The following is a 5,887-nucleotide window of genomic DNA, read 5'->3' as shown; positions in this document are numbered from 1 at the left end:
GCAAAAGATATCTTGCCATCTATAGACAAATTGAGTTTTACCATCACAGGGGGGAAAAATCACATTTTAAAATATATTCAAATAGACAGTTATTTTGAATTGTAATAATATTCCACAATATTAAAGTTTTGCTGTATTTAATAATTATTACATATTTTTGTATGTATGTATATATATATATATATATATATATATATATATAATATATATTATAATTTGCCATATTTTTAATGATTACATATGTGTCTAATAATATTCTTTGTATAATATTCTAATAATATATTCTAATAATATAGAACTTTTGAACGGAAGTGTATGTACAATAAGTATTTCACCTCAGAACCCGTTCACCGATCACTGATCCCCTGAAATTTAATCTGAAAGCAGCAGACCAAAAAATTTAAAAGTTAGTGGTAAATTACAATAGCATTCTGTAATCAATTTGATAATGACAGGCTTACTGTACAAAATAAAACCTGACAGGATGATCACAAGACAAGTATCACCCTGAAAAAGTTTATTTTGCAGTAATGACCGTCTAAAACAGAAGTATTAATAAGATGAACCACTGTGTGAGTGGAGGATGGTTGTTTGTTGAGGACGTGCGTTTGGTCTCCTCACTGTTGTCATCCTGGTCTGCTGTTGGCTCTCCAGATGTGCTATTTTGTCTGTTTGTGTCTTCAGCTGTTGACACACAAGTTCACAAACTTGACTGTAAACTTGACATTCACTCTTTGCATTTACAAGAGGCCTAACCTGGATCAGCCTGTCCTGAGCTTGGTTCTGCAGAACTGCCTTCCTGTCCACTGATACCTTTGCGACTGAGATGTCCATAGCTTGGCCCAGCATCAGTCCTGTCAGAGATGAGTCGTACAGACACAATGACAGACCACCAGCCAAAACACAAAAGCAGATGCAGTGAATACTAACCAGTGACTGGTGAAGTCCAGTGTGATGGAGCTGGTGGAGGTGCCTTCTGGACTGTAGTGCAGACTAAGAACAGGCTCTGCTGAGGCACCGCTGATGACAGACTCTGAGGAAACACCCCCGTCTGGAATCATGGATGAAATCAAGTTGAATCATGATTCATGTAATTTAGATTATTTGTACATTTATTCCATGCATTTTGTAATTTTACTGTATGTATCCTTTAAACAGAATTGTTTTTCATACACAAATTTATAAGGCCTCTAAATTATGAACATGATAAAAAAAATTAGCTGAAAAACGTGTTCGACTACGTACCTTCTTGATTGATAGTTCATACTGTTTTAGCAATTAAAATGCCTTTTAGTATAATTTAGTATAAAACTTCACCTTCAGGTTTTGGTTTAGGTCTTGTCTTTTTTGCTGTGAAATTTACAGATTTGTATAAAGTAAACGTAAGAATAACTTTTATATTGTTAGTAATATTTCAAGATTAACATTTACTAGACTGAAGCAATGTACTTTTTTTATTTACTTACTTTAAAACTACTGAACGTTGATCAACTGCAACTGCTGATATTTATAAATAATAAAACAATTTGTCTAAAGGTTCAATAACATGTTCCATTTCAAAATGTCAGGCTTTACAGGGTTAAGAATGCGAGTGCCACTATTGTTATTACTTATAAGTAGTAGTTCACACAAGCATATCTGTAAAGATACTACTCTAAAAGTACATAAGGATCACATTGTACCTTGTGAAGTAAGTGACCAGGGATCTGCTGTGTCTTGTGTGTGGGTCAATGTCTCTGCACTAGGCTCTGCTTGTGCTCGTTCAAGAGCGATACTTCCTGACAAACAATAGTATGTTTGACCTCAGATTTTTAATAACAGTGAGAATTCAAGGTAAATGAAAGCAGCTTGAGTCTCACTTCTTGTGCATGAGTGGGGTTGATCTCTGTTATTCTGGGCTTCCTCGTACCACCTGGACAACATGTCTGACATTCTCTGCATCAGTGATGTGCTGGAGCTGGACTCTCCTGATCAAGACACAGAGGCATTTCACATCACAGAGTTATTTAGTTTGGACTGAAAAAAAAAAAAAAAAACTATGTTCATGAATAAGCATCTATGTAGAATAAAGGCCTGTTCACACCATGGACGATACTTTTCAAGTTTTAATAACCATTCTAATTCTATGAAAATCAGGAAGTCCACACCACAGAGGAACAATATCATTAGAATCACTTTCATAATGATTTTTTAGATAATAAATGAAAAAAAAACATTAAAAGCCAATCAGAACTCACCTGACTTTAAAGAGCTTGAGCATTTAAAGTGGCAGACAACATAACTGCAGTAATTCAATTCTAGAATTCAGTTAATTTACTTAAATGTTCCGATCGCAGTGGTTACCAGCTCACTGGAGAGGAAGACTAACACTGAAATAATTCAGTTTGTTGAATAAGAATTCAGAACACTTGGAATACAGCACACAAGTCATACAAACCCTGTTTATGATATTTTTATGGTGCTTTATGCACTTTATGCAAGCTCGCAACCATTAAGTGCATAGTGAGTAGAACGACTAGTAATCATTCAAACTTTCTTTTTTGTGTCCCACAAATGAAAGCATGTCATATAGGCAAGTTAATATGACAGAGTTTCATTTTTGTTATCTAATATTTTCTACAGCTTTCTGTGTTTAGTTCTGAGGGTATTCCAAACATCTGACATGAGTTGATGTGCCTCTTACCATCTCGTTCCCTCTCGCTCTCTGGGCATGCACGAGGACCCGTGTAAGACCAATCACCTCTCATTCTCAGACGCTTCACAGGAGGGCGCAGCAGCTGAAGGTGACGTCAACAGTCAGTCAGTCAGTCAGTCAGCACACAGCAACTGCAACACTGACAATGACCCTCTAGGTGTCTTTACACAGCCAAGATAAGGCTGCTCTGTGCCAGCTTAAAATTCGCTGTAAAGACATCATGCCAAATAAAAGTCAGACTAAATTATGCCTTCTCTGAGCCACTTTAGCTGCTAGTAGTATACAGTTGTAATTACTGTGTAAATGCATTCATGCCACCTTTGAGCAGTATTAAACAGTCTGTGTAAAGCAGTCGTTCTCAAACTTTTATTGTCACCCCCCTCCCTCTTTAAACCTTTTAAAAAATCTGAGGCCTATATAGAACCTAGTGTCCGCCACGGAATTAAAAAAGTTAATCACGATTTTACAATTCTGACTTTTCTCAAAATTTCTCGCAACTGCAAGTTATAAACTCGTAATTACAAGTTACAATTAATTACAATCTTGTAATTAGAATCTTGAAATTCTGACATTTTTTCTCAGAAATCTGAATTTACTGTGCACAATTCTGACTTTTTACTCTGAATTCTGGGTTTACATCTGACAATTATTTTTTGTTTCCACCACAGAATTAAAAAAAAGTAACTGTGACTTTTTTGAATAATTCTGACATTTTTCGTAGATGCGAGTTTATATGTCACAATTAACATTTTTCTTCTCAGAATTTTGCAACAATTGTGAGTTTACAGAAAGTCAGATAAAAAAAAAAAATTTTTATACTGTGGTGGAAATAAGCTTCCATAGGTCTCTACTACCCAATAAAGTCAAAGAATGAAAATGAATGAAATTAAATGAAAAAGAATTAAATGGACTAACAAGTACTGCACTTCTGGTTTATTTCTGTCTACAGTAGTTTGTCATGTAACTTCTAATGCTTTTTTTGGGAAAGGCATGCAAGCTCTGCCCAGCCTCGCACAGCTGAGAACACGCTAGGCATTCTGGGAAAACAAAAGGATAAGCCCCTGGTACAGTGTGTTCCTTACACAGATTATCATGTGTTGATTGATATGGTGCTTTAGATGATTTCAACACTGTTTGACTTGAGCAATTAAATCACAGAACTTACACAACGGCAGCAAATAAACCAGGAAAGCTTAATTTAAAGCACATACAAAACATTTTTAAAACTATTTCTCAGACTTATCCCCTCCCCCTTGTTTTTTGGCAATTCTTTTAATTTAGATGCCTTGTCATCTTTAGGGTCAAACAGGTAGATGTAATCTGAAGAGAAGCTGGCGAGAACTTCTCGGCCATCAGAGCTGTAACACAGTGAGGTCACACGGCAGGACCGTCCAGCCAGGTGAGGAGGCACAAAACGAACACATATACCCGTAGTTCCACTGCTAGAGCGGCATCCTGGGGAAGAGAATAAATAAATAAATAAAGATCTGTATGTGTCACGATCTCTAGCTGGAGTGCCCATGGTTTCCTGATTATCGTGTTTTGATCCTGGATTATTTCCTTGTTTTTGATCGTTTGCTGCCTGCCCTGACCATCGCTTGTTTATCTGGATTACTCTTTTGCCTTGTCTCTGCTGTTACTGGTTGCTGTTTCTGGAACCTGCCTGTTTTGACCACGCTCTCTTTTAATAAAGCCTGCAAATGGATTCCCACTCCGTTGTTACGCCTCCTACGTTACAGTATGATTTATAAAAGACTATGAATAAATCCAAAATGAAGCATTTAAACAAATAAAAAAATAAGGACATGCCTTTCTGCTATTCCTATGGTCAGATGTGCTTTTCATGCATAAAAATATTCTTATGCTGCTATTACAACCATAGAGAAGAGACTGTAAAGACTAAAGATATGGCTTTAACAGACTATTTAACTTTTATAATATAATGCATTTACAAGTGAAATAGGATTTTTCAAGAAATAAAAGCACATGATTTTATCCAATAATAACTGATTAGATTGTGAAAATGGTGAATGAAAGAAAAGGCGTTGGGCAAAAAAGGCTTGGTGAAATCCATAGAGGCATGGCAAGTAATATTTTGGATGTATATATTTGATTAAAGATTACGAAGACATATTTTTCTTTGGAATAACATGCACAATCAGTCACATAAGAACTAGTAATAGGACCTATTGCGATTTCACATTGACTTTAAATGCTTGAATACCTGTAGATATGGTTCCCAGCATCCTCCTGTCATATATGTGGACTGAACTATCTGAGCAGCCCAAGACGAGGTAATATGGCACAGTGGGTGAAATAGCCATAGAACTGACTGCCCTGCGACAGTTAACCAAAATGTCCTGGTAGTAACAAAAAACAACAGCATAAATAAATAAAATCAAATGTGTCTCAGTACAGCATGACATTGTTTACTATATTTACAAAAATAAATTGGTCCATACATCTTTGCAGCTGCTTTTGTCACAGCCATTTTTTAATCTGACTTCAAACCATCGAACTGTTCCATCTTCTCCACATGAAAGAAAAGATTTTGGGTCACTGGGTATTGTAAGAACCTGTAAATAATAATAATAATAATAATATATAATAATAATAAATAAATAAATGTACACTATTACTATTTCAGGCTGACTAGTGAAATCATGTGATTAATCACAAATTTTATTCACAGCCATAGTTCTGTTTCTCTTCAAGTTTTATATGTTGTATTAAAAATACCTTAACAGTACTCTCAATGTGAGAAGAAAAATTAACTTAATAGAAAGTACATATTTTCAAAATATTTTTAATAATATTTTCTAATTTACACATTTTTATAATCTTTATCCTGTGTAAATGGGGCTTTATATGATGTTTTATTAACAAGGTTCTGGAGGAGCACGATCAGATAATCACCTTAACAAGCACAATACGTATATATTATATACGTTCTCCTATATATTATATAGGGTTCTCTGGGTTCGGGCTCTATGCTGAGCTCGGAGCCCTCCCTCTGGACAGCACGCCAAATATGCTACTAATTGCTCAATCATATTATATGTTAGTGCGAACTCGTGAAATATATGATGCGAATTCAATTTTTCCTTTCTCTTTGGCGTGTTACAAGCTCTTGGTGCATAAAGAAGATCTGTAAAGTTGCAAAGACTAAAGTCTCAAATCCAAAGAGATATT

The 5,887-nt window shown here is 35.4% G+C and overlaps 1 pseudogene; it reads right to left on the bottom strand.

Annotated features, from left to right (window-relative positions):
- LOC107678166 (DDB1- and CUL4-associated factor 6-like) overlaps positions 1 to 5,391 on the bottom strand; it is a 6,907-nt pseudogene extending 1,516 nt beyond the window's left edge.
- Between the last annotated feature and the right edge of the window lie 496 nt (positions 5,392 to 5,887).

This window comes from Sinocyclocheilus anshuiensis, unplaced genomic scaffold (genome assembly GCF_001515605.1).
Source record: "Sinocyclocheilus anshuiensis isolate Anshui unplaced genomic scaffold, SAMN03320099.WGS_v1.1 scaffold648, whole genome shotgun sequence".
Classification (NCBI taxonomy): Eukaryota; Metazoa; Chordata; class Actinopteri; order Cypriniformes; family Cyprinidae; genus Sinocyclocheilus; species Sinocyclocheilus anshuiensis.
This window is presented reverse-complemented; position numbering and strand designations above follow the sequence as displayed.